Below are 20,752 nucleotides of genomic sequence, written 5' to 3'. Positions count from 1 at the left end.
CATTCTAAAGGTCTTCTGTATTTTTAAAATGCTTATAAAAATGACTGGCCAAAATAGTTGACCATTTGAGCCTTTATCCCCCATGCATTTCGTTTCCACCTCACCTATCTGCAGCGTAAGAAATGGGCTAGATCCAACAGCCTTCTCCTGTAGGGTGTTCCAGTCTTGTGTGAGTATTTCTGACTCCAAACTCTGCAATTTTGCTCTATGCAACTCAGCATCACCTTGGCCTTTTTCTAATACTTTCCTTTGTGTGCTGGTACTAGGCTGCTCTTCCTCCGGATGTTGTTGTTTCTTGGGTACTCTTTCACTGCGACAGAATCTTGCCAAAAATACCGGTTCCCCACAACTATAGCAGACTATGTTGGATAAATCTCTCTGGGCATATTTGCAACCCCCGGACTCCGAATCTCTTCGGTTGAACACATCCATTCCTGCTGCTCGAGATAACTCCTTTCTCCTCTGTTGATACAGAAATTCTTCCTGTCTTTTCATCATTCTTTCTAATCTTCTCACAATATCTGAAAGAGGATTCCTTTCAGAGCTGGTTCCCACTGCAGCTGCCCCAGAACTATATATAGGTGCTTCCACTGGCTCACGCTGTAATATTCTAACCATCAGAGTGGAGATTGGCCTGAAAATCATATATACTTACAATCCATATCATAAAAACGTCATCGATGAAACGTTAACAAGACATTGTTTGGTTATTAAGGACAGAGACATGATCATTAAGTTGTTCTTCAGCTTAGTATTGAGTTAGAGATAGAAGGTTTTGCTGAAAACTGTCTCTAGTGAAGCCATGCTGCTTCGAGTCCTGCAGTCCATTTGATTTGAGAAACCTCACAATACTCTGCTTTAGAAGTGTTTCCATTAGTTTACTCACCACCGAGGTCAGACTGACAGATCTGTAATTCCAAACCTCCTCCTTGCTTTCGCTCTTGTGCAGGGGGACCACATTCACCTTTCTCCAGTCCTCGGGACCATTCCAGCCTCTAAGGAAGCATGAAGAGGTCAGACAGTGGAGCTGTGAGGACTTTTCCGAGGTTCTTGAGTACCTTTGGATGTATCCCATCAGGCCACATCACTTTGACTACTTTTAGTTTAGCTAGCTCCTCATGAACACAGTCTTCTGTGAATTGGACCCAGTCTACCATCCCCATTAGCATTGTTTTCTGTGCTCCTTCCTCTAGCCTTTCATCTGTGCATGAGTACATAAGTGTTGCCATACTGGGACTACCAAAGGTCCATCAAGCCCAGTATCCTATTTCAGTGGCCAAGCCAGGCCACAAGTACCCAGCAAGATTCCAATACAGTAGAATAAGCAGTGGATTTTCCCAAATCCATTTTAATAATGGCTTATGAACTTTTCTTTTAGGAAGCTATCCAAAACTTTTTTAAGCCCCACTAAGCTAACTGCTTTTACCACATTCTCTGGCAACAAATCCCTGAGTTTAACTCGTTGAGTGAAGAAACGTTTTCTCCGATTCATTTTAATTTTACTACTTTATAGCTTCATCGCATGCCCCCTAGTCCTAGTATTTTTGGAAAGAGTAAACAGATGATTCACATCTGACTGTTCCACTCCACTCATTATTTTATACACCTCTATCATGGTTACTGCCAGAAACAGCCCACATGCTTTCAGCACATGCCAAACTTGGAATTACCACCAACTGCTCACACTAGCCGGGTGATAATGCCGATTTGATGCACGCTGCACATGTGTAGGTTCTTACACTCCTTTGTAAAAGGGGCCCTAAGTGATTAAGAGAGGGTCTCTAAATCAGGAGAGAGAGAGAGAGAGAGAGAGAGAGAGAGAAAAGCAAGCACCATTAACTAGTTGCCATAGTGTATAAACCCCTTCCCCACAGTTTTAAACTTTTCTCTAGAAATAGGCATTTTCCACATAGTTTTAAACTGAAACTTTTCTAGAGGTAGGAACTCCTTTGTTCTAAACGACAGTTATTTTTCTTTTCCTTGGCTGCTGGCTGCTGGAGAGTTAGCTCATCCAGTGACCTAGTTTTAAACTGAAACCTTTTCTAGAGGTAGGAACTCCTTTGTTCTAAACGGCAGTTATTTTTCTTTTCCTTGGTTGCTGGAGAGTTAGCTCATCCAGTGACCTAGTTTTAAACTGAAACCTTTTCTAGAGGTAGGAACTCCTTTGTTCTAAACGGCAGTTATTTTTCTTTTCCTTGGCTGCTGGAGAGTTATCTCATCCAGTGACCTCAATTAAGTGATAATTAAGGTGTGGGGAAAGTAGAATACTTGCATAGATTGCTCAAAAGAGGCCCCTTAGATTCAAAAGTATATAAAGAGGGAAGGTCCCACTGAACTTTCTGAGAAGTTCTGAGAGAAGAGGACATTTCTCTGGTAAGTGAACACTACTTTGCTTGTGCTTTGGGAACTTAAAGATTGGGGTTTAAAGGAGGAATTGTAGGTTAGTGTTAGGCAAACTTAAAAAGCAAATTTCAACAGCTAACAGAAAACAGATAATCTCCATAGTCTTTTCCACTTAGTTTTAAAAGCCTTGTACCACAGCATTAACAGATAGAATCTAACAGCCACTGCAGGATCTAATTTAGTATTCCCACCCACCCTCCCCAACACCCACCCACCCCTAGGACAACTCCTCATTTATAGTCAGTTATTGTAATTAGGGTAACAAGCAAGGAGTGCTCTTATAGAGTTTTAAATACATTTCATTACCATCTAAGAAGGAAATACTAAAATCATACAATACACTATATAAAGTAAAAGACACTTTTATATTAGGCTAATATCCTTAATACTGTAGCAAGTTTTAAAATATTGGAAAACTCAAAAACACTAAGATGGAGTCAGCAGTCCAGCAGCGAGAGGGGTGCTATCCAGTCTTTTGCAGTGAGTGTCACATGTATGATTATCTCCCAGTTGGTGTGATGTCATATGTTTGCGCCCGATGCAAAGAGCTCCTAGCTCTTAGAGAACATGTCCGTTCTCTTGAGGCTAGAGTAGCAGACTTGGTGGAGCTGAGGGAGACAGAGAGGTACATAGAGGAGACCTACAGGGATGTTGTAGAGAGGTCCCACCTCCAGTCTAGTAGCCCTTGTGCTACCTTGGAGGAGGGAGGTCTCCTAGAAGGAGAGCATCACCCTGGTGAAGTAGGAAGTACTTATTTAGCCAGGACCTGCCCACCAGGGGATGTACTATCCTCTCGCACTGAGGATATGTCTCCAAGTGCTGCCCGGGAGGGAAAGGTTAGGACAGCTGTTGTAGTTGGTGATTCGATCATTAGGCATATAGATAGCTGGGTGGCTGGTGGACGTGAGGATCGCCTGGTGACTTGCCTGCCTGGTGCGAAGATGGCGGACCTCACGCGTCACCTAGATAGGATTTTAGATAGTGCTGGGGAGGAGTCCGCTGTCTTGGTACATGTGGGTACCAATGACATAGGAAAATGTGGGAGAGAGGTTCTGGAAGCCAAATTTAGGCTCTTAGGTAGAAAGCTCAAATCCAGATCCTCTAGGGTAGCATTTTCTGAAATGCTACCTGTTCCACGTGCAGGGCCCAAGAGACAGGCAGAGCTCCAGAGTCTCAATGCGTGGATGAGACGATGGTGCAGGGAGGAGGGTTTTAGATTTGTTAGGAACTGGGCAACATTCTGGGGAAGGGGGAGCCTATTCCGAAAGGATGGACTCCACCTTAACCAGGGTGGGACCAGGCTGCTGGCATCGGCATTTAAAAAGGAGATAGAGCAGCTTTTAAACTAGAAATGGGGGGAAGGCCAACAGTCGCTCAAAAGCGCATGGTTCGGGAAAAGGTATCTTGCAAAGATACCTCACAAACAGGGAAGATAGGGTTTCTGGATAGTGAGGTTGCACAACAGACCGTGGTAGGCCAGGTGCCCTTAAATACAACTAAAGATCAGACAAAAGATGTCAAATCAATAGTGTCAGGTACTAAGAATCATGCAAATAAGAACAACAAACATACTCTGAAATGTCTATATGCAAATGCTAGGAGTCTAAGAAATAAGATGGGAGAGTTGGAATATATTGCACTAAATGAAAAATTGGATATAATAGGCATTACTGAGACCTGGTGGAAGGAGGATAACCAGTGGGACACTGTCATACCGGGGTACAAAGTATATCGTAATGATAGGGTAGACCGGACTGGTGGAGGGGTAGCATTGTATATTAAAGAGAGCCTTGACTCAGATAGATTACAAATTCAGCAGGACACAAATCACACCTTTGAATCACTGTGGGTTGAAATTCCATGTATAAAAGGGAAAAAAATGGTGATAGGAGTGTACTACCGTCCACCTCGCCAGGATGAGCAGGTAGACACAGAAATGATAAAAGAAATCAGAGACGCGAACAAAATGGGCAATGTGATAATAATGGGTGACTTCAATTATCCAAATATAGACTGGGTAAATGTAACATCGGGACACGCTACAGAGATACAATTCCTCGATGAAATCAAGGACAGCTTTATGGAGCAACTGGTGCAGGAGCCGACGATGAAAGGAAAAATTCTAGACTTGGTCCTTAGTGGAGCGCATGATCTGGTGAGGGACGTTATGGTACTGGGGCCGCTTGATAACAGTGACCATAATATGATCAGTTTTGACATCAACCTTGAAGTAACTGTACACAGAAAGTCAAATACGTTAGCGTTTAACTTTAAAAAAGGAGACTATGATAAAATGAGAAGAACGGTAAAAAAAAAACTTGGGGCAACTGAGAGAGTAAAAACTGTACAACAGGCGTGGACGCTGTTAAAAAATACCATCCTGGAGGCCCAGGCCATACATATTCCGCGAATTAGAAAAGAAAGACGGAAGTCCAAAAGACACCCGGCCTGGTTGAAAAGTGAGGTGAAGGAAGCTATTAGGGCTAAAAGAAACGCCTTCAGAAAATGGAAGAAGGAACCGTCTGAAAATAACAAGAAACAGCATAAGGAGTGTCAAAGCAAATGCAAGGCGCAGATTAAGAAGGCCAAGAGGGAGTATGAAAAAAAGATAGCATTAGAGGCAAAAAAACATAGTAAAAATTTTTTTCGGTATATTAAAAGCAGGAAGCCGGCAAAAGAATCGGTTGGGCCGCTGGATGACCGAGGGGTAAAAGGGGCGATCAAGGAAGACAAAGACGTAGCGGAGAGACTGAATGCATTCTTTGCTTCGGTCTTCACCGAGGAAGATTTGGGTGGGATACCGGTGTCGGAAATGGTATTTCAAGCGGACGAGTCGTAGAAACTTACTGACTTCACGGTAAACCTGGAGGACGTAATGGGGCAGTTCGGCAAACTGAAGAGTAGCAAATCTCCTGGACCGGATGGTATTCATCCTAGAGTACTGATAGAACTGAAAAACGAGCTTGCGGAGCTACTGCTAGTGATATGCAACTTATCCTTAAAATCGAGCGTGGTACCGGAAGATTGGAGGGTGGCCAATGTAACGCCCATTTTTAAAAAAGGCTCCAGGGGAGATCCGGGAAATTATAGACCGGTGAGTCTGACGTCGGTGCTGGGGAAAATGGTAGAGGCTATTATCAAAAACAAAATTACAGAGCACATCCGAGGACATGGATTACTGAGACCAAGTCAGCATGGCTTTTGTGTGGGGAAATCTTGCCTGACCAATTTACTTCAATTCTTTGAAGGAGTGAACAAACATGTGGACAAAGGGGAGTCGGTTGATATTGTGTATCTGGATTTTCAAAAGGCGTTTGACAAGGTACCTCATGAAAGGCTACAGAGGAAATTGGAGGGTCATGGGATAGGAGGAAATGTTCTATTGTGGATTTTAAAACTGGTTGAAGGATAGGAAACAGAGAGTGGGGTTAAATGGGCAGTATTCACAATGGAGAAGGGTAGTTAGTGGGGTTCCTCAGGGGTCCGTGCTAGGACCGCTGCTTTTTAATATATTTATAAATGATTTAGAGATGGGAGTAACTAGCGAGGTAATTAAATTTGCTGATGACACAAAGTTATTCAAAGTCGTTAAATCGCGACAGGATTGTGAAAAATTACAAGAGGACCTTACGAGACTGGGAGACTGGGCGGCTAAATGGCAGATGATGTTTAATGTGAGCAAGTGCAAGGTGATGCATGTGGGAAAAAAGAACCCGAATTATAGCTACGTCATGCAAGGTTCCACGTTAGGAGTTACGGACCAAGAAAGGGATCTGGGTGTCGTCGTCGATAACACAATGAAACCTTCTGCTCAGTGTGCTGCTGCGGCTAAGAAAGCGAATAGAATGTTGGGTATTATCAGGAAAGGTATGGAAAACAGGTGTGAGGATGTTATAATGCCGTTGTATCGCTCCATGGTGCGACCGCACCTTGAGTATTGTGTTCAATTCTGGTCGCCGCATCTCAAGAAAGATATAGTAGAATTGGAAAAGGTGCAGCGAAGGGCGACTAAAATGATAGCGGGGATGGGACGACTTCCCTATGAAGAAAGACTAAGGAGGCTAGGGCTATACAGCTTGGAGAAGAAACGGCTGAGGGGAGACATGATAGAGGTATATAAAATAATGAGTGGAGTGGAACAGGTGGATGTGAAGCGTCTGTTCACGCTTTCCAAAAATACTAGGACTAGGGGGCATGCGATGAAACTACAGTGTAGTAAATTTAAAACAAATCGGAGAAAAGTTTTCTTCACCCAACGTGTAATTAAACTCTGGAATTCATTGCCGGAGAAAGTGGTGAAGGCGGTTAGCTTAGCAGAGTTTAAAAAGGGGTTGGACGGTTTCCTAAAGGACAAGTCCATAAACCGCTACTAAACGGACTTGGAAAACTCCAAAATTCCAGGAATAACATGTATAGAATGTTTGTACGTTTGGGAAGCTTGCCAGGTGCCCTTGGCCTGGATTGGCCGCTGTCGTGGACAGGATGCTGGGCTCGATGGACCCTTGGTCTTTTCCCAGTATGGCATTACTTATGTACTTATGTAATATCTTTACAGCTCCATTCTAGTACTTTCAAAGAGTAATTGTTGAAGATGTTGTAAATTTCTGGATTTTCTAAAATGGAGGGCATGCTGCTATTGGTTTTAAAGGGTTGTGCTGTCTTTCCCGTTCAACCTAGAGAGACAGGTGCAGCTCCTAATTTGGAAATCCATCCATACGCTGGTCCATGTCTGTGACTTTCAGCTACATTGTGCTGTAGTCATTTTTTTCTTTTACCCTGGCGTGACAGCTGCATTGCTGGAACTGTGGCTGGCTTTTCATTGCCACCTTATATTTCATTTTTGTAATGTCTGAGATTTTTATTCAATATTCTTTTGGAGTTGTCTGTGTTTTAGAGGAAACATTAGAATTTCTGAAGGGATGTAATTAATTGGATTTGGTTTCATCTGTAGGACCCCTGTACTAACTGGGAGGGCCCCCCATGAAAATGATTTGGGACTGTAAATGTTTTATTGATCCAGTGGGAATTTTAATGTCCAACAATGTGCCCCATGATACCAATGAGATACCTTAAGTTCTTCTTTCTGTTAGAATATTTCAGTATACCAAATACAGCCAAATTGTTTAAAATGAATAAAAATTTGCAATTAAATGTTTTAATTAGGCAGAATGAATATGTAGTAAAATAATATGCTTTGTGTATTTGTTATGAATGGTTGTCCATTGTGTGCTAGTGTTATTTTCTTTTAGAATGGTTGTTTTAGCTTGCTGTGCTTTTCTATCAAATTGATGGATTTCTTGTATGTTTTTTAATATGATTTTAAATTAAGATGTAAGCCGTTCTGTTTTGTGAATGCAATTTGAAACGGTATAGTAAATAAAATAAACGATAAACGATCTTTGGATTCTTACTTGTGGGTCTGAATCTATTACAGTCATTTATCATTATCAGTACACATATGACATCACTGCACTGACATTTAGGGTCCTGTATACTGAGCCGTGCTAGAGGTGTGCTAGCATTTTTAGCATGTGCTAAGCATTAGCACATGCTAATTGTGTAGATGCCCTTAATATTCCAATGGGCAACTATACAGTTAGCACGCTAAAAACACTATTGTACCTTAGTAAACAGGGCCCTTATTGTATTTCTGTTCTGTGATTGTTCTACAGTACTGTTAAATGTGTATAATTCTGATGTACTAGCATTTTAGGTTTCAATTTGTCATTTCCAAGTTTACCTCATTGATTGCATTTATACTCATGTTTGGTCATTTTAATATTGTTATGGTGTTAACAAAATTGTAAATTTTATGTCGAGCTATTCCTGCTGAACACATCATGAGATCTATTGTATACAATGGAAGCAGTGGTTAATAAATTCCAATCAATCAAAAAGGCAGAGAGGGTATGAGAAAAATGACTCAGCTTTTCATCATACTTGATTCTAAGAGAACAGGTAAGCTAGTTGCAAAAAGAACAGTCCGGCTTCATGCATACAGTTCCTCAATGTACAAAAGGATATTCCTCTCAGCTCCCAAGTTAAGTCTCATGCGGTTAATACTACTTAAGCCATAGTGGCCAGAAGTCTGTCTCCATGAATACTATTTCCAAAGCAGTTATATTGTTCTCTCTTCATATTTCTACTGTTAATTATTGTTTGGTCCATACTGCTTATCCAAAAGCATTACCATGCACCTAAGCCAGGTCCAATCTGTCCTCATGGAACTAACAAGTCTTGCATTCAGCTGGGCATGCCTCCAAGAGCTATCACAGAGGTTTTTGCAGTTACCATGCATTATGTTTTTCAACAAATGTGCAGTAACTGGAAATTGTTACTGCATGTTTAGTGTGTGAGAAAAGGCTTACTGTAAAACACTTTAGCGCAGGGGTCCTCAAATCCAGTCCTCAAAGTCTATAACCCATCCTGGTTTTCAGAATTTCCACAATGAATATGTATGCAATCTATTTGCCTTCACTGCTTCCATTGTATGCAAATAGATCTCATATATATTCATTGTGCAAATCCTGAAAATGAGGATGGGTTATGGATCATGAGGACTGGATTTGAGGATCCCTGCGCTAAAGTGTTTTATGATAATTTGCTTGTCAGTATGCGTTAATCATGTGCTATTTTTTGGTGTTTTTCAGGAAAGGGAATGGGCATGGAAGCATTATCCAGCTAGCATGTTCATCTTAACACATGTTAACTGGCTAATGTAAAGTTAACACAGGATTACTTAGCACTTCTAAATTGGAGGTGATAAGTGCACCCACGTTAATATTTTTGCAAATGTCATACACTAATGGAAAATACAGTATATATTGAATCTGCAAAAACCTATTTTAGGGGTGCATTAGAAATGGGCTTAGTGTGTGGAAAAGTCCCACATTAGAGTGTGCTAAGCCAGTTTTTTTCCCAGTGAGGCAGTGCATGCAAATATCTCTCATGAATATTCATTATGGATATCCTGAAAACCTGACTGGCTGGTGTGCTTCCAGGGCCAGGTTTGGAAATCACTCCACTAAGCCCATTTCTTAGTACATTTTAATTAAAGGTCCCTTAAATTCATAGTACATATTAGAACTGCCAGTTGATTCAGTTCTGAACAAATTGTCCTAACTCTGGTTTTATCTCATTCAATAAACAGATTGAATTTCATAAGGAAAAAGAATGGAAACATTATAGACAGAAGTTCATGTATGTGTGATAAAAACAGGACTGGATCAGTCTGTCCAGAACATAAGAAAAGCCATACTAGGTCAGACTAATGGTCCATCTAGCCCAGTATCCTGTTTCCAACAGTGGCCAATCCAGGTCACAAGTGCCCGGCAGAAACCCAATTAGTAGCAACATTTCATGCTACCAATCCCAGGGCAAGCAGTGGCTTCCTTCATCTCAATAACAGACTATGGACTTTTCCTCCAGGCACTTGTCCTAACCTTTCTTAAACACAGATACGCTAACTGCTGTTGCCACATCCTCAGGCAGTGAGATCCAGAGCATAACTAATCTTTGAGTGAAAAAATATTTTCTCCTATTTGTATTTCCATGTAATTTCTTTGAGTGTCCCCTGGTCTTTGTACTTTTTGAAAGAGTGAAAAATCGATTCACTTCAACCCATTCCACAGCATTGAAGATTTTGAATACCTCCCTCATATCCCCCCTCAAACATCCCCTTTCCAAGTTGAAGAGCCCTAACCTCTTTAGCCTTTCCTAATATAGGAGGAGTTCTACCCCCTTTATCATTTTGGTCACTCTTCTTTGAAACTTTTCTAATTCTGCTATATTTAACTAGTTAGCAAACTTACTGGCTATATTTTAGGATGTTTTGTAAACTGTTATAGTGATAGAATATTCTGTTTTATAAAAATTATTTTGGAAATTAAAAGCTGCTCCCCCCGCCTCAGGTCAAAATCAGCAGATGTGATGTAAATCTTCTTGATAGTCTTGGCTTCATTAGCGCAACTATTGTGTAAGCTAAACTATTAAACATTTACTGAACAAGGATAAATATTATCCTTAATGTTCACTATTCAGCTGAGTTTTATTTTACAATAATTGTGGACACAACTCATGTTTAATGACTAAGATACCTGAGCAATGAACCTTAACACACATGGTAAGAACCTCCTGTGTGTGTTAAAATAGCATGCTATACAGGGAGGTCTTGATATGTGTGATAGAAATGTTTGAATGGACTCATAAAAATTTGGATTTACAGTATGTATGGGAATGAAGGAACATCTTATGCCATTTAGGGCTTTGCAACATATTAATTCATTTATTTACACATTTACTGATTTTCAATATTGATAACACACTAATAAAACAAAATACTTTTGATCAAAGTAGTTTATAAAAATAGATACATAAAATTAATTCACAATGCACAACTCCAATCAGTCATTAAAAAAGCAAGCTCTAAAAAATGAGCCTTTATTGAAAAAGAAAATCATTTTCCATCCAGAGAGATAAGTTACTGAATTCCATAAATGAGGTTCTGCAATAGACAAGACATAATCTTGTCCTGATACCAGAAGGGATTAACAACAAGTCTCTAACCGAAGTCTGCAAGGTCTTTATATGTACTTGAGGAATTGCCAATCATGCTTGCTCTTTATCTGAATTACTGAAACCACGTGATACGTCACAACCTCAGCATACTGAGCATGGTCTTAATAGGGCTCAAGTGAACAAACCACAGGCAGTGGAAAGAACAACAATGCCCCACGAGAAGTCAAAGGAACAGGAGACGAGTAAGAACAGAACCAGGCTCTTAAAAAACAGTCCAAAGATGTTCATCGTAGATATAAAATTTATTAAAGGCTGACTCTACATGGTACCATGTTTCGGCACTAAATGTATCTTCCTCAGGAGTCTCAGGTAAAATGTGTCTGGACAATCCTTATGGACAGTGTCTCCAGAGATAAATCTTGGAGTATGAAAAATGAGAAAGCCCATGCATAGGAAAGGACAATGTCAGGTTAGTATTCAAAGGGACTTTTTGTTTGGCAGCTGCCAGTAAATGCATAATTTCTCATTCGGATAGTGTCACCAAAAGTTTCTCATCTCCTCAACACAATACAGAAAGCGCTGGTGTGGAACCAAGTTGGAGTGAGACAGAATGCCCAGTAATACAAATAGTAGTGGTATTCAGCTGCTTTCTGTGTAACTATGCAGTTTAATACAAGACAGGAATAAAGCTGTATTGTACAATTCTCTCTTCCCCCTCTTATGCATTCAGAAGTACTCCTGCATTTACATACCATGCCATCAATTAGACTTTTCTTACTCTATCGCCCACCTTTTTTTCATAATGAAGGTTTCAAATAACTTTTCACACAGCGCTCAGATTTGACCTGTCAGTTTCAATCGCTAGTAATTATTGGGATCCACAGAGACCTTGAGGCAAGGAGCCCTTTAAATATGGGGGTGGAGGGGTGGGTCTATTGGTTCTTTCCCAGCATGTCACTTTCTCAGTGTTTTTCCTGCTTATTCCCCTCCCAACACTGTACATTTTTCTTGAATACTATTCTGATGGTATGGCCATTTATCTTATCCTCTAGTTCATATGGTTTTATAAGCTCGCAAATGCAAAATGTCCACAAATTTGGGAATTTTTCAGCAATCTCTGGTGAAAAATTTCTATCCATCTTTTCCTTTTTGCACCTTGATTTTCCCAATAAAGATGTGGAGGGGCATAATTGAACGCGAATGCCCATCTCCATGGGCGTCTATCTCTGAGAACAGGTACGTGAAGAGGCGGGACAGACCGTATTTTCAAAAAAGATGAGTGTCCATCTTTTTTTTCGATAATACTGTTTGTGCCGGGCAAATGCATCGGATTTGTGCGGATTTGAGCTGGGCGGTATGGTTTTTCAGTGATAATGGAAACCGAAGGCGCCCAGCTCAAAAATGAACAAATACAAGGCATTTGGTCATGGGAGGGGCCAGGATTCGTAGTGCACTGGTCCCCCTCACATGCCAGGACACCAACCGGGCACTCTAGGGGGCACTTGTAACAATTTAAAGAAAAAGTAAAATACCTCCCAAGTCCATAGCTCCCTTCCCTTGGATGCTGAGCCCCCCAAATCCCCCCCCAAACCTACTGCCCACAACTCTATACCATTACCATAGCACTTATGGCTGAAGAGGGGCACCTAGATGTGGGTACAGTGGGTTTTGGTGGCGGTTTGGAGCTCTCCCATTTACCAGCACAAGTGTAACAGGTGGGGGGGATGGGCCTGGGTCCACCTGGCTGAAGTCCACTGCATCCACTAACAACTGCTCCAGAGACCTGCATACTGCTGTCATAGAGCTGGGTATGGCATTTGAGGCTGGCATACAGGCTGGAAACAAAGTTTTTAAAGTTGTTTTTTTTTTTGGTCGGAGGGGGTTGGTGACCACTGGGGGAGTCGGGGGTGGTCATCTCCAATTCCCTCCAGTGGTCATCTGGTCATTTAGGGCACTTTTTTGGGACTTGTTTGTGAAAAAAAAAGGGTCCAAAAAAGTGACTTAAATTCACGCTAAAAATGCCTTTCTTTTTTTCCATTATCTGCCGAGCGCGCCCATCTCTCCTTGGCCGATAAACACGCCCCAGTCCCTCCTTCACCACACCTCCAACACGCCCCCATCAACTTTGTCCGTTTCCGCGACAGATTGCAGTTGAAGATGCCCAAAATCGGCTTTCGATTATACTGATTTGGACGCCCATCTCCCAATTTGGGTCAAAATATGGGCGTCTTTCTCTTTCGAAAATAAGCTGGATAGAGACCCAGGTGAGCAACAGAAACCAGAGCAGACCTGGAGTCCAAGAAAATCTTTATTAGAATAGACTCTGGATCTGCTCTGGTTTCTATTGCTTAGTGTGGACTTGAAGAGCCTCTTTTGGTGTTGTCTACTCTTGGAACTCTGGACTCCTTTCAGCTATGAATCATTTGGCTCCACTTAAAACTTGCACAGCGCCCTCAGTACATAATAATACATGGTATCACCCTAGTCTTTGGATCTTAAAAAGATAAGCAAGAAATGTGGAAAGGCATTGATGAAAAATGAGAATCCCAGAGGCCCTTGGAATATGCCAAACACACAAAAGAAAGGTCCAAATTTCCCGTGAAAACGAAACAAACCACAAAAAATGGCAGAAGATAAACCAAAACAGACCAAAAACCAAGGGAGTAAGAGTAATGGGTCCCATTAAACTTTTCTGGCGCTCTTACTCCCTTGGTTTTTGGTCTGTTTTGGTCAGTGCTTTTTTTGTGCCGGTACGCAACGGTACGGCGTGTCGGCACCTTTTTCTCCTCCTCCCCTCCCCTCCCATTACTTCCAGCGATTCTCCGCCTCTCTCCTGCCCTCCCATCGACATGCAGCGATTTTTCCGTCCCTCCCCTGCCCTCACCTCTCTCATATCCAGCAATTCTTCGTCCCCCAGCGTCCTCCTTCACTGCCTGCCAGCCAGTCGGACTCAGAAGCGAACGGTGCAGGCAGCGATTGGCTGGCAGCATCGTAGCTTCCCTCTGCAAGTCCCGCCTATGTGTAAACAGGAAGTTGTAGGCGGGACTTGCAGAGGGAAGCTACGACGCTGCCAGCCAATTGCTGCCTGCACCGTTCGCTTCTGAGTCCGACACTGGCTGGCAGGCAATGAAGGAGTTTGCTGGGGGACGAAGAATCGCTGGATATGGGAGAGGTGAGGGCAGGGGAGGGACGGAAAAATCGCTGCATGTCGATGGGAGGGCAGGGGAGAGGCGGAGAATCGCTGGAAATAATGGGAGGGAAGGGCAGGGGAGAGAGAATTGCTGGAAATCAATGGGATGGGAGGGAAGGGCAGGGGAGAGAGAATTGCTGGACATGGCATGGGAGGGAAGGGCAGGGGAGAGAGAATTGCTGGACATGGGATGGGAAGGAAGGGCAGGGGAGAGAGAATTGCTGGACATAGGAAGGGCAGGGGAGAGAGAATTGCTGGACATGGGATGGGCTAGGAGGGAAGGGCAAGGGAGAGAGAATTGCTGGACATGGGAAGGGCAGGGGAGAGAGAATTGCTGGACATGGGAGGGAAGGGCAAGAGAGAGAGAATTGCTGGACATGGGAGGGAAGGGCAGGGGAGAGAGAATTGCTGGACATGGGATGGGAGGAAAGGGCAAGGGAGAGAGAATTTCTGGACATAGGATGGGATGGGAGGGAAGAGCAAGGGAGAGATAATTGCTGGACATGGGATGGGAGGGAAGGGCAGGGGAGAGAGAATTGCTGGACATGGGATGGGAGGGAAGGGCAGGGGAGAGAGAATTGCTGGACATTGATGGGAGGGCAGGGATGAGATAATTGCTGGACATGGAGGGGAGGGCAGGGATGAGATAATTGCTGGACATGGAGGGGAGGGCAGGGAAGATAGAATTGCTGGACATGGAGGGGAGCAAGGAGAATCGCTGGACGGGGAGGGGAGGACAGGGAAGAGAGAATTGCTGGACATGGAGGGGAGAGAGGAGAATCGCTGGACAGGGAGGGGAGGGGAGGGAAGATAGAATTGCTAGACATGGAGGGGAGCGAGGAGAATCGCTGGACGGGGAGGGGAGGACAGGGAAGAGAGAATTGCTGGACATGGATGAGAGGGGAGAGAGGAGAAATGCTAGAAATGGATGGAGAGGAGAGCAGGAGATAGAGGAAATTGCTGGACATGGATGGATGGAGGCAAAAATAGGCAAAAGCTGGATCCATGTTATACCTCCTCCAGTCAATTCCATGGAGGAGGACCCAGCTTTTACTTATGGATGCAGGGCAACAAAAGAAGAAGAAAGGAGGAAAGTAAAGAAATAAATGGAAAGGAAGCCCTGGAAATGGAGTTAAGAGAACAGATAGAGAGCAGCAGAATCAGAGACTGGGACCAATATGGATAGAAAAACAAAGTCACCAGACAACAAAGGTAGAAAAAAATCATTTTATTTTCATTTTAGTGTTTGGAATTTGTCTTATTTTGCACTGGGTATACTGGAGCTGTAACAGCTTACAGAAATTATTTATAATGAAAAAAAATCACATTATTTTTTTCTCCTATACTAGTATAATATTTTCAATGATGTCTGTTTATATGCGCCATGGCTGGTATAAGGGGTGTGGCTAATGTGGGTGTGGCTATAATAGGGGCGGTGCCATGTGTGGTGACCCCGCCCACAATGAGTACCGGCACCTTTTTTTCTACAAAAAAAGCACTGGTTTTGGTTTATCTTCCGTCATTTTTTGTGGTTTGCCCTTGGAATATGTACAGAACACCAAAGACATTAGTGTAAGGAAGTGGTACTTACTAAAAAATATTCTAAACTGATAGCTGTATGTAACTCTTATCCAAAGAAACTTTTTTTAAAATTCATGTATACCAAGTAGTTGCCTTCTCCTGTAGCTTCACATTTGTCATGTCCTCCTTACACTTCTTCCCCTCCTATTGTGTATTATGGTTTTATTTTTAATTAACTATAATTATAACCTCTACTCTTATCTGTTTAAAAAAAATGAGTTAACATTAATTGTAATTTAAGTCACCTTATATGTCCCTCCTTCCCTCTCTGTTCTTATTATCTTTTGTAAACTGCTTAGGTATTTGTTATTATTTACGTGTATCAAATAAAGGTGAATTGTGAGTCTAACCTTTCCTCAAATACTTTTGCCACCTTGTTCACCCTCAGATTCTCTTGCTCCTCATTTTGTATCTTTTTACCCTGACAGTGGCAACCAGTTGAAGGAAGAATACCGTTTAAAGTTTTATGGCTAACATACAAGACAATTAAAACTGAATCAGCGTATTATTTGTCATTGGTGATAAGGATTCGGGGGCCCTTTTACTAAGCTGTGGTAGGTTCTATGCACGTGCAGCGCACAAAATAAATGAGACTACCGCCTGCCAGTGCTCCCTCCTGGCAGTAATTTCAGATTTGGCATGCACCCATAATGCTTGGATGAATTATTTATTTCTTCCTACATGTGCTGGTTCCGGTGGTAATCGGCAGTTGGCGCTTGCCATTCGGTCACCACGCATGTCGCGCTTGAGCCTTTACTGCTAGATCAATGGGTGGCATTAAGAGCGCAGGCCAGTTTTGGGGATGCGCTGGTTTCATTTTTAGCGCAGGACCTTTTCCCGTCCCATTAAAAAAAAACACATTTTTTGTAGTATGGTAAAAACTGGCTTGGCATGTGCCCAATACATGCGCCTATACTACTGCAGGCCACTTTTTACTGCAGCTTAGTAAAAGGACCTCTTATGTTCCAAACAGTACATTACGATCTGAAACAGTTGTTTATTTACATATTCCAGCATTAAGGAAAGTGCATTACAAAGAAACTCATAGGTGCTCGTTCTCTATTGCTGGTCCAGTCAGTGGCGTAGGAGGGGGGGTGTTGGTGCCTCGCTGGTTCCTTGCTCTCTCTGCCCCGGAACAGGTTACTTGGCGTGCACTTGGCGGATTGACTCTCCAGCCTGCCCCTCACCGCCTTCCAGGTATGTTCTCGTGGGGGGGGGGGGTTGCGCTACAGAGGGGGGAAGGTGCGTCACGCTGCACCCGGGGGGGTGCGCAGCGGCGACCCGCCCTGGGTGGCAGCTGCCCTCGCGATGCCACTGGGTCCAGTATTATGCAATCAACTTCCACTGAAGCAACTATGAATACAAAACACTTTTGAAAAGTCATTTGTTTGTGAAAACTTATAATGGCAAACTTAGGGTCTTCTCTTACTAAGCAGCAGTAAGCCCACTGAGGGCTTGCCACATGGCAGCCTGAACTAGTGCCACCACAATGCGGGCGCCAGCGGTAGTTCCACCCCCAGTGCACCAGTGGAAATATTTGAAACATATTTCCACAGGGGGTTACCTGGCAATAATTGACCAGCGCTGTGTGCTGTCTGGTTACTGCCAGGTTAGTGTGAGAGCCTGTACTGCCACCTCAATGGGTGGCGGTAATTACTCCCTCTGAAATAGCCATGTGTCAAGTGCGAACTTACCACATGACCATTTCTTTTTTTGGACATTTTACCTGCTGCGGTAAAAGGGGCCCTGACACATGGCAAAAATGGCCACCACCACTAGCGCAGGACAACTTTTACGTAGCTTAGTAAAAAGGCCCCTTAATGAGTGCATAATCAGTAAACATAGCACTAATTGGTCATTAGGGAATAGAGACAGACATTCTGTGGTGACACAAAGTTTTCTAGAAGGATGAAGTAAGAATGTTAAAAAAGACAGAAATATGATATGTTATCAGCATGATTGGATGATTAAATATGTAATTGATAGTTTTTATGTGTTTTATGGTTTTAAGTTATATAATATTATATTTGTACAGTGCTTACATTTAAGCAGATTCTAAATGAAGAATTATGTGACCCCCACCTCTTGATACAATAGCTCACCCTACATTTACCCTAAGATTACCTCAGATGAGCTTCTGTAAAACTGACAGAGGTGAAGTGCAATACGTTTCACTAACCTCACTCTCTTGCTTCTAAAGCAGGAGGGGAAATTAAGCTAACCTAATTAGTTCAGCTAAACAAGTTTTAGGCTCAGAATTCATCAAATTTATTTATTCATTAAAAGCTCTTATTTCACCAGGGTGAATAACATATTTTCTCTTTCAGGGTAAACAACATAACAGAGGTTAACATCACCAAGAAAACAATCAGATAAGTATCATTTTTGTTCCCCTAAAACCCAGGACAGGAACATTCCTTTAAAAAAAACAGAGTTCAATAGTGATATGAAATTTTTCTTTTTGTTATAAAAAAAAATAAAAATTTATTCTTTGTGTTTTTTCTTTTTTTTTTCCCTAGGTGCTTCTTCAGATGAGCGTAACAGGTACGTATGAAATTTATAGCTTTGTTATAGTCTTTATAGCAATTCTCTCGAGAGTCTTTGTTTCATTTAACTTGTAGTAGAGTATAAAAGGATACTTTTGTTTAGTTTTGCTATGTTCGTCTTTCTTTCTTCTCCTTTCTTCTCTCTTTAAACGATGGGTACCATTAGAAGACGTGATGACCTCTGGCCAGGAATCAGGAACCAGGAACTTGGATACCTACTATACTATATTTTAATAAACAAACAAACCCTAAATTCTATCTAAGAGATTGGATTAAGTATGACTATTACAGCAGTTCCTATCTAACTCTCCCAGTAAAAAGAAAGTATAATTTGTAATCCCTATACTTTCCCTCCCACATTCAATAGATCAAAGAAATAGTGAATCAATATTCCCATACTTCAATTTATAGCGAATATGAAAATCTTTAAAGAGCTCTCAGCTGCTGACATGCACTGCAATTTTATATATAAGATCATTCAAATATCCAATTCTTCAATTGGCACCTCAGAAGAGGATACTTATATAATCTAAATAAATTTAACATGCCTCTCAGTCAGCACTTTCGCCACAATATTAGGAGAAACTATCTCCCAGCTGAGCCCATACTGTCAGCTTGATATACCACTAAATGTTGTAGTCTGAAATGTCTAGCTACTTTATTCTTAGTATCAAACAGCAGTCAGACAACACTCTTAAAGCCTTTAAAACCGTGTCAGGCTTTTTAGGGACAATTAATTATTCTCAATCACACTTTCCTCACACAAACAACCCTTAAAGCTCTCTAAATCCACTTTTAAAACGGATTTTCTGCCACACCTGATCCCAGACCTCTAACACAGGTCAGCTCAGCATCCTTCTTACCTCCCAACTGCCTAACTTTTCAGTTTAGAACCTTAGTAAGCAGCACCCGAGCTCAAGCTCTTGTCATGAGCTTCAGCCATTCCAAGCCCCAAAGCACAATACAAACCACTTTAATACACATTAAGTGCTATTTTTGACATTTAAACACATCTCAGCATCCAAAATAATATAAATTTAGTACCTTTTTCTCATTCAGTGCCGCCCAAATCCCCATTTTTGTTCCAGGCACGAGCTCACTGCAGCTCCGTCACGAGCTGGTACCTGGCTCGTGCTTTCAGCACTCGGTCCACACTCCAGCGCGTGCTGCGCTTCTTTTGCAACCGGCCGCTTTAATAAAAATAAAAAATGCCGGGAAAGTGCATTGGAGCACTTTCCTCAGCTACTCCGGTCCCACGCCGGTCCTCTATTATCCTCGGAACCGGCTTTACAACTTAAAAGAGCCGGTTCCTTTAAAAGACTGTATCAGTGAGAAAGAAACTCAATGCTATAGTTGTGATCCAATGAACGCAGTCTGTATATTTTGCAATGCCAAACATTTTCACAATGAAACACCTTCTGACAACCTATTTACACAATGTTGTAGTAAGGGCAAAATACTACTTCCAGGAATTAGGTACAATGAATTAATACAACATCTTCTCTCCGGGGAACATGAATATTCAAAGAATTTTGTACAAAACATTAGGTCCATTAATAGTTCCTTAGCTTTAGCCTCCATGGGAGCTAACATTGCACCACCACCCAGCTATGGCCCTTATTGTTTTCGAATTAATGGTACTGTTTACCATAGAACAGCAGCACTACATCCTCAAAATGACAATCAAAGTCAATTTGCTCAATTATATATGCTTGATCCTGATGAAGCAGCCGTTCAGAGACTACGAATCTCAACATATGCACACATCAACCATACATTAATGAGACAATTAAGCAATTTTATGGCACGGGAAAATCCATTTGCAGACGCATGCAAAATGCTGTATGAAGTAGAAAATGAATGCATATGTGAAGCACAACAAAGAAGAATAGAACCTCCAACAGTTTCAATGGCCATTGTTCAAGATTGCAAAAATGATTCAAGACGATACAATGCCCCTAGAGCCAATAAGGTGGCTTTCATTTTTCAAAATACAGATGGGGAACCTCCCTTACATAGAAATCTGATAATACATTGCCGAAACAAGCCAAATGAAGAAAACAAAACCCAAGACTAAGAGTTACGCAAATGCAGTACTATGGGTACCATTTAGCAATAAGAGACAAATTCAATCCTTTTCTTAGTGCAGGAAAACTAAAGCAACAATATTTTAGTCAAGGCGAGAGGTAATGAGAGCGTGGACGAGAGTTCGGGTGGTGTGTTCAGAGAGGAAAGGGCAAATTTTGCTGATGTTCAAGAGGAAGAAGCGACAGGTCTTGGCTATCTGCTGGATATGCGCAGAAAAGGAGAGGGAGGAGTCAAAGACTACTCCGAGGTTGCGGGCAGATGAAACGGGGAGGATGAGGGTGTTATCAACTGTGACAGAGAGTGGAGGAAGAGGAGAAGTGGGTTTTGGTGTAAAGACGATGAGCTCGGTCTTGGACATGTTCAGTTTCAGATGGCGGTTGGACATCCAGGCAGCAATGTCGGATAAGCAGGCTTATACCTTTGCCTG

Source organism: Microcaecilia unicolor, chromosome 3 (assembly GCF_901765095.1).
Source record: "Microcaecilia unicolor chromosome 3, aMicUni1.1, whole genome shotgun sequence".
Classification (NCBI taxonomy): domain Eukaryota; kingdom Metazoa; phylum Chordata; class Amphibia; order Gymnophiona; family Siphonopidae; genus Microcaecilia; species Microcaecilia unicolor.
This window is presented reverse-complemented; position numbering follows the sequence as displayed.